We start from the raw sequence: 14509 nt of genomic DNA on the forward strand, positions 1-14509 counted from the left end.
GGGAAATAGCTTGCGGGTTTGAGGCAGAATCATGGATAATTAAAGGCTCCTGAATCTGGAATGACTTTGCTGAAAGTCTCAGGGAGAGAGGAGGCTCAAGGGCAGAGTCTAGGGAGGAAGGGCTAAGAAGGATCCAGGTAGAGTCTACATGACTGACCATGCCCCAGCCTTGTCTAAAGATAAGTTTATCCAGATGAGTCTCAGAGGTTGATTTTCAGTCTAACTAAAGACCGGATGGCTGGGTTACATTACTAACAACGAAGACCATGTGGACTGATGAGAATTTCAGCTTCCGTGTCATAGCCATAGTTTTATTTTCCAGTAATACCTTGAAAGGAACCAGCACTATGACTTCTCCCTTTGTGGGTAGCTTTAACCACTAGAAACAATTTACCCGGTTGAGTGAATACTCGGTTTTTACCTTCCAGCCCAGGCCAAGAATCTGAGATCTTCACAGTTGCAACTTCCTTCCAAAGCCTGAAGTTTACAACAGTGCTACCATTACATTAAAAGTGTCAGTTTGCAAGGTGTAAACTCAAATCTGCAAGCTGACAAAAAATAGGAACAATCAATGTTGCAGGGCTTAGGGAGGAGAGGAACATAGACACTCTTGGTGGAGCTGTGAATTACTTTAACCCTTCTCAATCTGAGTCATCGTGAGGATCAAATAACATGGCATAGGCAAAATGAGTTTTAAAATTAGAAGTAGCTAATTCCCACAATGAATAGACTTTGGACCTGGATTCTGAAAGGGAAAGAAGTAGAAAGCAAAGAAGTATTTATAACTACTATGTGCCGGATGCTACAGTAAATGCTTTTACAAAATATCTTCAAGGCAAACAGTATTCTTCTCTTTTGTCATCTGTAAAGCAAAGATCATTAAACAGAGACTGGGACTTAGCCATTTAGACAGAGATAATCCTTCTTTGGTAATGGAAGAAGTGCGTAGCCAACTTCTGCCATTTCTTAGTTGGGCAAGTCACTTAACCTCTGTTCATTTCAGTTTCTTCATTTGTAAAACGAAATAAAATGATTATAACACCTGCTTCCCAGGCTGCTGTGGGGATCAAGTGAGGTGTAAGATTTGTAAAGCCCTTTGCACATGGTAAACCCCAGAAAAATCAGTCAACATTTCTAAGCACCAACTATATATATGTGCTACGGTTAAGGATACAAAAGTGGCAAAATTTCCGTCCAAAGGAGCTTACCATCTAATGGAAAAAGGACCTGTAAATATATGTATTCAAGCGATCTGCAGATAAATAGGAAATAATTGACAAAGGGAGGGCATTAAAATTCAGGGGTTGGTAAAGGTTTCCGGCAGAAGGTGGGATTTTATTTGGGACAAAAAGGAAGCCTTAGGAGGTCAGGAGTCAGAGTTGAAGTGGTGAGTGTCCCAGAAAAAGGGGGGAGGGGACAACCAGAGTTGTGCCCCGAACCCAGAAATGGAGAATCTTATTCATGGAACAGCCAGACGCCCCGTGTCACTGAATTGAAGCGTACATTTCGGAAATCAGGTGCAAGGAGACAGGAAATGTAGCAAAGGCAAGATCATGAAGGGCTGGACATATCGGGGAGCATTTCGTGTTTGCTCAGAGGCAATAGGGAGCCATGGCTGGGGTGGGAGTGACTAAGTAGGGAAATCCCTTGCAGCTGGAAGGAGGACGTATTGCGCTGGGGAGGGGCGGGCAGACCCGGGAGTGGGAGGCTTCCACGCTCCCGGTGGGAGCCCACGAAGGTCGGTGCGGCAGGGGCTGGTGAGGGGCTATTAGTACGGCGCTAGTGGAAAGGAAGTCCGCGAGCCCCCGGCCGCGGCTAGGACGCGGAGGCTGAGCCGCGCTTGGGAGCCTGCGGGCCTGGAAGCAAGGACTGAAAAAGGAGGAAGAGGTAAGAGCCTGGGGGGGAGATGGAAATTCTGTCCTGGACACATGCACCGGACATCCTGAAGGGGGCGGGTCAGCCTGGAGAGCCCTCGGAGCCGAGGGAGCGATCGGGGAAGGGTCTGGCGGGGCAGCCGGGGCTGCTCTCGGGCGGGAGGGAGGAAGGCTAGGAGGGCCGTCCAGGAGCGAGGAACGAGGGGCCGGGCCCGGGGCTTGGCGCCGCTTTGGGGCAGAGAGGAGGTCGGGAAGACCCCGGGAGGCTGAAGGAGGAGGTAGCGATTGAGCGCTGTCTTTTGGAGGGGCAGCAAGGAGCACGGAGGGAAGGTGACGGGAAAGCCAGGGCGGTTGGGTGGGCGCGGGCCGGGAGGGAGGCGGACTGGAACAGTGGCTGATGGCGGACGGGCCGGATGGGATGACGTCACCGCTGCCAGCCGAGGCCCCTGCCTTGGTGCAGAATAAGGCTCCTGGGGAGGGAGAGGGGAAGGGGGGGGGGGCCGCTGCTCCAGAGGTGGGGTCGGAATGGCCAAGGGGGAGGGCAAGGAGTCCCGGGGGAGGGGGTCGTGTCAGCTCGGTGGGTTAGGGCTGGGTCACTATGGCCGCCTTTGTTCTGTTGCATCGGCACAAAGCCCCAAAGGGTGGGAGGGACGCAAGGCTGAGCCGCCAAGCATCACTGGCAATTGGATAAGGAGGCGAGGGCTTCTAGGGAGGATCCCGAGGTCCTGGAAGTCTAGGCTGGCAGAATTTAGCTGGGGGGGTGAGTGGCTGGGGGGGGGGAGCGTCATGGGAGAGAGGGACTGCTGAAAAAGCCCGCAGACTGGTCAGGTTAGGGGCTTGGAGAATATCAAATGGAGTCCATGCATTCGGAATGTGCGTGTGCTTAACTGCTATTGTTATTAATGAATGCGCTTAAATTACGTCTACCCTAAGCCCTTCCTGTACTATCACACTGTACAGCCCCTGCCTCATCCGGGTCTCGTCTGGTGCTCATTTTTTTCTCAGTCGCCAGGATGCTCAAGACCATCCCATTTGTTGTTTTTATATCCCCCCCCTCCCTCCTATGCTGAGCGTGGCTATTATACCCCTAAATCTGCGTGCTTCCTACCCCCTGTCTTCCCCCCCCCCCCTTGTCCCTCCCTCTTTTCCTATCTGCCCTCCTCTCCCTCTGTCTCTCCCCCTTGGTTGCTTCCATCATTTTTCTTCCCTTTGTCTTTTTCTTCCTTTTTTTAAAGAACGGTCCCTTTAAAGCAATCTGTCCCTCCCTCTCTCCCTATCTGCCCTCCTCTCCCTCTGTCTCACTTTCTTTGTCTCCCTCTCCTTCTTTACTTCCATCATTTTGATTTCTTTCTTAATTTTTTAAAGAGGCATATTTCTGATCCTAATATCAAGTTTTGTTTGTTGGATAAATAAGTGTTACAAGAAGCATTATGGAATAAAATGAAAAGTACCAGGGCAGAAACTAAAACTTGAGATTTGGGGTTGTCGGGGTCCCAACTCGTTGTGTGACTCTGGGCAAATCCTTTCCCCTCTTTGAAAATCTGTTCTCATTCTTCATCCTGTGTTCTCAAAGTCTTTCTATGGCCCAATTTTTCAGATCCTTATAACTAACATTCCATGTTCTCTCTTCTAAAGTCCCTTTGAACACTAATGTTGTGTTCTAGGGGCTTTCCCACCTTCAGATTCCAGATTCTGTGTCCAACACTGGGATGAGTCCATGTCTCCAAGCGTGTTTCAGTTTAACAAAAAAAGAGTTTGCAATGCTTTAGTTCAGTATAAAGTGTTCACGGCTGTAGTGGAAAGGACTGCTTTCTCTTGTTTTCAGAGTACAATAAAAATAAATCTTAAATACCAAGAAGAGAATGCCTTGTTTACACACGATCTTGGCTCCCAAATGGGAAAAAGGAGTCAGGCTAAATGGCCATCTTGCCTCTCGGGGTGTGTCCCTTTAGTTTGCGTGCAGGGTGTGGGAAGGAACAGAATGGAAAATCTCATTTCCACCTGTTTAGCCATCCTGTGTGTCTTGCAGTGAGATACTGGGGAAGGTAAGGTATTAAAGTCCAAACAAACAGAAAAGGTTGATTGAAAATCTTTGTTCCTTTAGAGGAGCAATTTACTATATTTGACAAACAATATGGTGGATAGATGATTCTCCAGTCAAAAACCTGTAGCACAGCCCTGAATAAAGGCTGTGGTGTGCAGACACATAAGGCCTCCGGTTCTCAGTTTTCTCATCTACAGAATGGCTGCACTAATACTTGCATTATTTACCAATTTTTGTTAGGAAAGTATTTTGTAAAATGTACAGAGAGAGAGGAGTGGTCTATGAGGATACCACCTGGATCTTTCACTTGGCTGGGAGCTGTGTGGTGTACAAAAAGCCAGAAGATGTAGGTTCAAGGCCCAACTCTGCCTTTAGTGCCTTATGTGACTTAGTTAAACCATTTATCCCCTTTGGAGCTCCATTTCCCCATTTTTAAAATGAGAGAGCTGGACTAAATGACGTTCCCCGAGTGCAAGAAGATAAAATCTCCACCTTCGGGAAGCACTTACATTATGTCAGAAAGCAGAGACCAAAGATGCAGTGACGGTGCTGTACATGGTAATAGCTAAGAGTGTGTGTGTGTGTGTGTGTGTGTGTGTGTGTGTGTGTGTCGTGCTTTAAGGTTTGCAAAGTACTGGCCAAATGTTACCTAATTTTATCCTTAGAGTGATGCTGAAAGGGAGACGATATTCTCTCCATTTTGGAGTGTAGGTAACTGAGGCAAAGACAGGTGAAGTGACTTGCCCAGTAAGTGTCTGAGGCTGGATTTGAATTTGGCTTTTCCTGTCCAGATCCAAAGCTCCTTCCACAGACAGCACCATCTAGCTACAGGAACCACCTTAATCTGAATCTGGAAGGCTGTAGATGACAAACTTGGCGTTTGTTGCCTGCGCGCAGCTTTGCAATTACCCAGAAATGAGTCCGAGTATGGGGGCTACAAGAGATTGCCTCTGTGGTTCACAGTGATCCACAAAGAACTTCAGGCTGGCCATTCCAGGGAAACTGGAGCTCAGAGGCAAAGACGCCCCATTCTAGTGCAATTGTGGGCAGAATGGTGAGTTATGACCTGGTGCATAAAAGTGCATCTTTATGCTATCAGCCTCCCACAAAGGAAGGGTGAATTGTCCCAGCCTCTGGAGAGCGACCCCATTCCCCCCCTCCCCGCCCACCGCCTATCCTTGCAGGGTCCCGTTTAGCTGTGACCACCAGAAAAGCCGGGTGTTCTCTTGGGTTAAACACCAGATCCCGGGGGTTTACCGTCCAAGCATGTGTGAAGGGTCTGAATCCCTGCTGGAGGGAGTCGGCGAACCACACTTGTTACGGCGCGGCGCATTTTGGACTTTCGGGAGGAAAGCCGGCGGTCAACGAGAGGGTGCGCCCAGCTCAGTGTGGTCGGGGACCAGGGGAGCCACAGGGTGTCTCTGGACACCCCACGGATGGCTCCCGGCAGGACGTTGCTCAGAACTCCCGACTGTACTCCGGGAGCACGAAGCAGGCAGCCTGCAGAAGGCGCGCCCCTGATACGCCGCCGTATTGTTCGGTCCCCAAGACTGTTGGTCGGAGACCTTGCGCCCACAGAGTCAGAAGGCGCGGCTCAAGGACCTGCTGAGGAACTTTGGGGTGGATCTTGCGATGCGGCAGACCCCGCACCGGCAGCCCTGCCTGGCCTATCCCCATCCAGGAAGGCAAAGCAGCCGTGAGGAAGCTCAGAAATGGGAGGCGAGGATCCTCTCAGTGCGCTCCCCTCCACATGTTAATGCGGACATTACCTGGGGCGGAACCGCTCGGGCTCTTGTCGGCCGATGGGCACCTCGCTGGCGTCCACGGTGATGACGTTTTGGTCCCCGGCACGAACAAAGACCAGCCGCCACAGCCCATCTCCCTCGGGAAAGATCAGAGAATCCTTAGTTCTCCGGAACGGAAGCATTACCTGGGGATTCCAGCCCCGAGGCTGGTGTTTGTGCGGGTCGGGTTCCGAGACTGTCCGGCCGAGAGACGGGGGAGAACGGAAGGAGACGGGGCTGCGGAGGAAAGCGCCTTCCCCCGCTCTCCCGCCGCAGCCGGGACTCCACAGCCGGACTAGCCGTAGCCGGAGGTCCGGCCGGCGGGTCCCGCCGCAATCCACCGTGTAATCCACACTCTCCCGCGCAGGCTTCCCCCCTCCCCGCAGAGGTCCTTAAGGCCCTCCCCACCCCCTCCCACAGTCCGTGGGGAGAGGCGGCCGCCGTCGGCTGGGGCCCATCCTGTTGGGGGCAGTGCGGCGGCCCAGGCCAGGCCGGCGCAGCCCAGCGGGGCCCTCTTCGCCGATTCCTGCGGCCGCGAGTGAGGGACTAACGGGAGGGGGGAGGGAGGCTGGGGCCAGCCGGGGGCAATGCTTCTGACCGGGCCAGGGTTCTCTGACCCGGCCAGGAGGGGGCGCTTCCGTGATTCTGGCCTCGGACTCGTACTGTGGGACCCTGGGCAAGGCGGCTGACCCCGTTTGCCTCCTTGTCCTCCTCTGTAAAACGAGATGGGTAAGGAAATGGCAACCCCCCCTCCGCCCCCCAGTGTCTGCCCAGAAAACCCAGATGGGGCCGCCACCGCGGAGCAGCCGGCGATGACACCCCAAGGCCAGGGCTCTTCCCCAGCCCCAGTTAATGAGAGGAGTCCCAGACATTTTGGTCGTAAAATGAATCAATGCAAAGTACATTAGTTGTGAATGAGTTCTCTTAAACATTATTTAAGATTTTAAAAGCAACGTTTTCCCCAAATTATATGTAAAGACAAACTTTAAGATTTCGAGTTCCAAATTCTCTCTCTCTCCCCTCTTCCCTCCCTGCAATGGTATATCCTGTATTACCTGGCTTACCCTGGGCAGTCATGTAAAACGCTTCACATTAGTCATTGTGTGCTAGAGAGCTTGACCCCCCCCCCCAAAAAAAAGGGGGGGGGGAGAAGGAAATTAAACACCGGCAAGCTGGGGTCTGTGGTAAGATTCCTTCAGTTCTTCCTCAGAGGATAGATGGCGTTTCTCATCACAGGTCCTTCAGAAATGTCTGGGATCACTGTACTGGGGAGAACATTACGTCATTGGCAGTTGTTCATTGTATAACGTGCCGCCTGCGTACAACATTTCACCGGGACCTGAATACAGAAATCCACATACTTAATGGTACTACGGATTTCTCTTATCTTTTCCTTTCCTCCTGATTTCTTTCCTTTCCCACTCTTCTTTTGACCCCCAAGTTCCTTTTCTTTTCCCTCCTTCCTTCACCATTTTTTTTTTATCCCCGTCTCTGCAGGGTACTTTTTATCTGTTACCTTGACTACACTGGAAGAATGCTCTGTAGTCTCTCTACATGGTAAAAACTGCTCAGAGAAGCCCCGTTATAGAAAAACTTGGCAAGGCTATATAAATGTTAGCGCTGTGCTTCCTTGTGTCTCTCCCCAAACTCGGTTCAGAGGCCATGCTTAGGCCATACTTGTTGATGTAGGGAGTTAGGGAAGTATTTGGGGGCCAAAATGTATTTCTAAAGCCTGGGAGTTTGCAAGACAAAAGAAGGAATTCAAACCAGGAGGGTGGAGTATTATTCTTACAAGGAATAGAGAAAGATTCCCGACTTCAGCCTCTGGGCCCTGCTGTAGTTTTTTCCATATGAGATAAAGAAATTAATAGTAACTTCATGTGTTATAAGTGCTCAGGAAAATGGAGGTGTGTTTGTGCATAGAAACATCACATACATGTGCAATGGGGGTTCTTAACACAGGACCCATTCTCCCCTCGCGTTGTCCCCTTCTTGGAGGTTTCTCAGAGGGACAAGACATGGAGAGTTGCCTTTTCTTGAGCAGGGCCACAAAGGCAGTGAGTGTAAGAAGCAAAACTTGAACAAGGGGTTTGAGTTCCAGCCAGCTCTATCCCCATCACATTGTCTTTCAGATTTCTCTGATACGGCATAATTTTGGACATTTTTCACTTATTGATAGTTTATGTTCTTTTGACTGTTCTTCACTCGTCCTTTGACCTTTTGTCTTTTGAGGACTACATATCGAACTCATTAAAAATCAACAAGGAATTGATTCAAACATGTCAGACTTATCAGATACTTGATGTATGCATATGTATAATACGATATATATAAATACATGCATATAAAATGGGTTATTTATTCAAAAGCTTTTACATTTTAAATAATTGAGATGTTTTGACTAATTTTTCTATCTCTTTTCTTCCCTTACACATGATTATGAAGATACACCTTTCATGCCATGTTTAGCCTTTTATGTGGTTGGAGTTTGTGACACATGTCACTGCTTTCTAAGTTTTCTGGTAGTTTTTTTTTAGTCAAATAAGATGTTCTTTCCCAATAGTTGGCATTTGTCTAATATTCTAATATATAAAATATTTAATTCATTCCAAAGATTATTTTTCCATTTTTTTTTTAAATCCAGGCTTAGAAAGTTGAATAATCACTATGTAGTTTAGTTAGAGATCTATAGAAATAGAACCCTATTCATTCCTACTTTAGTTTTCATTATGTCCCTTAATATTCTTGACCTTTTATTTTCCAAATAGATTCCTCTTATTTTGCATAATTCTGTAAAATATCATTTTTAATACCCCATTATGCAAATTTATTTATTTTTATTAAAACTTTTAATTTTCAAAACCTACGTATGGATAATTTTTCAACATTAACCGACGCATAAACTTATTTTCTAATTTTCCTCTCCTTCCCTCCACCCCCATCCCTACATGGCAAGTAATCCAATATATGTCAAATATGGTAAAAATATGTTAAATCCAATATAGGCATACATATTTATACAATTATCTTACTGCACAAGAAAAATCAGATCAAAAAGAAAAAATGAGAAAGAAAACAAAATTCAAGCAAACAACTACAAAAGAGTGAAAATCCTATATTGTGTTCCCAATACTCAGTTCCCCAGTCCTTTCTCTGGGCGCAGATGGCTCTCTCCATCCCATTGTTGGAAAGAGCCATGTCCATCAGAATTAATCGTCCTATAATATTGATGTTGCCGTGTATAATGATCTCCTGGTTCTGCTCATTTCACTCAGCATCAGTTCATGTAAGTCCTTCCAGGCCTCTCTGAAATCCTGCTGGTCATTTCTTACAGAACAATAATACTCCATAACATTCATATGCCATAATTTATTCAGCCATTCTCCAGCTGATGGGCATCCACTCAGTTTCCAGTTTCTGGCCACTACACAAAGGGCTGCCACAAACATTAGCACATACAGGTCCCTTTCCCTTCTTTATCTCTCTGGGATATAAGCCCAGTAGTAACACTGCTGAATCAAAGGGTATGCACAATTTGATAACTTTTTGGGCATAATGCCAGATTGCTCTCCAGAATGGCTGGATGCATTCACAATTTCACCAACAATATATTGGTGTCCCAGTTTTCCTACATCCCCTCTAACATTCATCATTATCTTTACCTGTCATTTTAGCCAATCTGAGAGATGTGCAGTGGGACCTCAGAGTTGTCTTAATTTGCATTTCTCTGATTTAAAGCACATTTTGATATGATTAGAAATGGTTTTAATTTCTTTGAAAATTGTCTGTTCATTTCCTTTGGCCATTTATCAATTGGGGAATGGTTTGAATTCTTATAAATTTGAGTCAATTCTCTAAATATTTTAGAAATGAAGCCTTTATCAGAAACTTTGAATGTCAAATTGTTTTCCCATGTAAAGTATCTTTTTAATGATTTTATTTGTATAGCTCTAGAGCTGTTGAGTAGTACACTATTTTTTTTCCTAAATTGGCATTGCTCATCTATTAACATTGAATATCTATTTAGTTTTCTTGTTGTTTTTTCCCTATCATTTGACATTTTATTGTTTGATGGTATATGTAATATGGTTAATATACACCTAACAAGTCAAGTCAACAGATATTTTTCAAACACACAAGTCCCAGTGATTATACTACGTACTGAGGATATAAAGGTTAAAAATAGCCTTTGCTCTCTAGGACTCCGTATAATGGAGGAGATAACATGTACAAATAAGAAAAATGCCGAATAAATTGGAGATAATCACAGAGAAAAGGTATTAAGATTAAGGAAGACTGGGAAAGGCTCTTTTCAGAGGATGAGACTATGTGACACTTAAATAAAATCAGATCTGAAGCAGACTAGTCCAGGAAATTAACCATAAAGCTATTGCATTATCCCAGGTCTGTGGTGATAAGGGCTCACATTAAGATAATGGCAGTCAATAAAATAGATAAGCCTTTGGTAAATCTGATTAGAAAAAGGAGGGAGGAAAATGAAATTAGTAGTCTTAAAAATGAAAAGGGAGAACTTTCCATCAATGAAGAGGAAATTAGAGAAATAATAAGGAGTTATTTTGCTCAACTTTATGCCAATAAATTTGATAACCTAAGTGAAATGGATGACTACCTCCAAAAATATAGACTTCCCAGACTAACAGAGGAGGAAGTAAATTGCTTGAATAGTCCCATTTCAGAAAAAGAAATAGAACAGGCAATTAAACAACTCCCTAAGAAAAAATCCCCAGGACCAGATGGATTTACATGTGAATTTTACCAAACATTTAAAGAACAATTGGCCCCAATGCTATATAAATTATTTGATAAAATAGGGAATGAAGGAGTCCTACCAAATTCCTTCTATGACACAGACATGGTACTGATACCTAAACCAGGTAGGCTGAAAACAGAGAAAGAAAATTATAGACCAATCTCCCTAATGAATATTGATGCTAAAATCTTAAATAAGATATTAGCAAAAAGACTACAGAAAATCATCTCCAGGATAATACACTATGATCAAGTAGGATTTATACCAGGAATGCAGGGCTGGTTCAATATTAGGAAAACTATCAATATAATTGGCCATATTAATAACCAAATTAACAAAAACCATATGATCATCTCAATAGATGCAGAAAAAGTATTTGACAAAATCCAACATCCATTCCTATTAAAAACACTTGAGAGTATAGGAATAAATGGACTTTTCCTTAAAATAATCAGCAGCATCTATTTAAAACCATCAGTAAGCATCATATGTAATGGAGACAAACTGCAACCATTCCCAATAAGATCTGGAGTGAAACAAGGTTGCCCACTATCACCGTTACTATTTAATATTGTATTAGAAACACTAGCTTTGGCAATAAGAGCTGAGAAAGAGATTAAAGGAATAAGAATAGGCAATGAGGAAACCAAATTATCACTCTTTGCCGATGACATGATAGTATATTTAGAGAACCCCAGAGATTCTACTAAAAAGTTATCAGAAATAATCCACAACTTTGGCAAAGTTGCTGGTTATAAAATAAACCCACGGAAGTCATCAGCATTCTTATATATCACTAACAAAACTTGACACCGTACACCAAGATAAGGTCAAAATGGGTTCATGACCTAGGCATAAAGAATGAAATTATTAATAAATTAGAGGAACACAGGATAGTTTACCTCTCAGACCTGTGGAAGGGGAAGGACTTTATGACCAAAGCAGAACTAGAGATCATTACTGATCACAAAATAGAAAATTTCGATTATACCAAACTGAAAAGTTTTTGTACAAACAAAACTAATGCAGACAAGATTAGAAGGGAAGCAATAAACTGGGAAAATATTTGTACAGTCAAAGGTTCTGATAAAGGCCTCATTTCCAAAATATATAGAGAATTAACTCTAATTTATAAAAAATCAAGCCATTCTCCAATTGAAAAATGGTCAAAGGATATGAACAGATAATTCTCAGATGAAGAAATTGAAACTATTTCTAGTCATATGAAAAGATGCTCCAAGTCATTATTAATCAGAGAAATGCAAATTAAGACAACTCTAAGATACCACTACACACCTGTCAGATTGGCTAAGATGACAGGAAAAAATAATGATGATTGTTGGAGGGGATGTGGGAAAACTGGGACATTGATGCATTGTTGGTGGAGTTGTGAACGAATCCAACCATTCTGGAGAGTAGTTTGGAACTATGCTCAAAAAGTTATCAAACTGTGCATACCCTTTGATCCAGCAGTGTTACTACTGGGCTTATATCCCAAAGAGATCATAAAGAAGGGAAAGGGACCTGTATGTGCATGAATGTTTGTGGCAGCCCTCTTTGTAGTGGCTAGAAACTGAAAACTGAATGGATGCCCATCAGTTGGAGAATGGCTGAATAAATTGTGGTATATGAATATTACTGTTCTGTAAGAAATGACCAACAGGATGATTTTAGAAAGGCCTGGAGAGACTTACACGAACTGATGCTGAGTGAAATGAGCAGGACCAGGAGATCATTATATACTTCAACAACAATACTATATGATGACCAGTTCTGATGGACCAGGCCATCCTCAGCAACGAGATCAACCAAATCATTTCCAATGGAGCAGTAATGAACTGAACCAATTATGCCCAGAGAAAGAACTCTGGGAGATAACTAAAAACCATTACATTGAATTTCCAATCCCTATATTTATGCCCACCTGCATTTTTGATTTCCTTCACAAGCTAATTGTACAATATTTCAGAGTCTGATTCTTTTTATACAGCAAAATAATGTTTTGGTCATGTATACTTATTGTGTATCTAATTTATATTTTAATGTATTTAACATCTACTGGTCATCCTGCCATCTAGGGGAGGGGGTGGGGGGTAAGAGGTGAAAAATTGGAACAAGAGGTTTGGCAATTGTTAACGCTGTAAAGTTATCCATGCATATAACCTGTAAATAAAAGGCTATTAAATTAAAAATAAAAAAGATAATGGCAGTATCAGTTTTTATCCCCTCAGCATTTTAAATGAAATTAAATTAACTTCTAAACTGAAAAAAAATTGTCATTACTGCTAGCAATATAATCCTCCCATTCAACTTCCAAACTCTTAGACTTAAAAAAAAAAAAAAAAGCCACTCTTGAGAGGCTGGAATTCTCATCCTGGATGTGCTACTAACTAGCTGGATGACCTTGAACAAGGTATTTCTGTCTGATCCTCAGATCCTATATAAAATGAAAGGATAGACTAAAAGCACTCTGGGTTCTTTCCAGTGGGAAACTTCTGTGAGGATCAGAATAATTTAAATTTTCTGTAATACCCTAGAGGTTTTCTGTTACCTCTAGGGATAAAGGAAAATTTGCCCATTACTATTATAGACTTCGACAATCCTATTCGCTCCTGTGGCCATTGCTAAGTTTCTTTCCCCTCTGACTTTGCTTCCCTCTAGGGCTGGATTTGAAATTCACAGTAACTGCTATCATTAACTAAATTATCTCCAAGACAGAAGTAGAATTTGTTCGCCCCAAGCAGATGGAATACTACTGCCCACAATAGTTGAGAGATCTTGTATTTGAGAATAAGTCCAGGATTTTCTCAACCACCTGCACTTTCATTACCCACTTGCACAATGTCATGTAAACTGAGAACCCTATTCTCTACTGACATTTAATCTGTGCCTCAAAGGAACACATTATAGACTATAAACACTGGAGAAAATGGTCACATTTTATAGAATATATTGTGACCAATTATCTTGTCTCGTGAGAGAAACTGGAACATAAGAAAAAGTATTAGGAAGCCCTCATTTATATAAAAATAATAATAGTTCCCACTGGAATAGCAATTTAAGGATTACAATGTGTTTTAAACACATGGTCTCATTTAATCTTCACAACAAACTCTGCACTGGGGAGGGCACACATCTGTTTTACAGATTAAAGTATGTTTTTCTCACTCTAAGTACATGATCTTGGGCAAGGCTGTCCTCTTTTTTTTTTTTTTCTTAGTTTTAGCGTTTTTTTTTTTTTTTTTAAACAAGGAGTGCCTTATGCAGATATAGTACCTATCTTAGAAGCAAGCCAAATTAGTCCCCATTAGAGGAGAAAAGAAGTAAAGGAAGAGGAGAAGAAGAAAAAGGGGAAAGAAGAGAAAAGGAAGGAAGGAATAGATTAGTAGAAACAGTTAAGAACTTAATCTCACAGGCAGACTTGGGAAGGCTTGGTAAGCTTCCTGCCTCAAAAAAAAGTCTTTCCTTTAAGTGTTAGAATATCATACTGCTTGAATTATGACAAATTAAGCTGAAAAATAGAGGTAATCCTATCCATATATTCCTCTGACCCTGTCAATTACTGATGTCCTTATATAGGTCCCTGTTACTGCTTAACAATATTCCTGAAATTACTATATGTCTTACCCTATGCAGGTTCTCCTCCTTCTAATTTAATTCATCCTCTGTATTTTTGCCCCAATAATCTTGCTAATGTATTTCACTTTTTTACTTAATACGCAGGCAAGTGCTGGTCAAGATTTTAAAGCAAAATTCTCAAATTTCTTTTCACAGTTAATGTTTTCCACAACATGAAAGTACCTTAATCTTTCTCATCTTTTTAGGATTTCCAATACACTCTTACCCATCACCCCAGTTGATGTCACTGAATGGAGTCATAGCTGATGAGACATTAATGTATAAAGAAGTTATCCACGCTCTGGTCCCTTTATCCGGAGTCAAGAAAAAAATGAGAGTTTGGCTGAAGATACAAATTGGGTATTCCTTGGGGGGCTTTAAATATTCTAGGTTTGTGACTATCCTAAATAAGACCCCT

The 14509-nt window shown here is 43.2% G+C and overlaps 1 protein-coding gene across 1 annotated transcript in view; it reads left to right on the forward strand.

Moving 5' to 3' along the window:
* Positions 1-1729: 1729 nt before the first annotated feature.
* ZNF518B (zinc finger protein 518B) overlaps positions 1730-14509 on the forward strand; it is a 77299-nt gene continuing 64519 nt past the window's right edge. The window contains exon 1 of the mRNA XM_031942099.1: positions 1730-1887. The gene's annotated coding sequence lies outside the window, so the exon portion shown is untranslated. The remainder of the gene's footprint in view (positions 1888-14509) is intronic.

The sequence above is a fragment of the Sarcophilus harrisii genome, chromosome 6 (assembly GCF_902635505.1).
Source record: "Sarcophilus harrisii chromosome 6, mSarHar1.11, whole genome shotgun sequence".
In the NCBI taxonomy this organism is placed as follows: domain Eukaryota; kingdom Metazoa; phylum Chordata; class Mammalia; order Dasyuromorphia; family Dasyuridae; genus Sarcophilus; species Sarcophilus harrisii.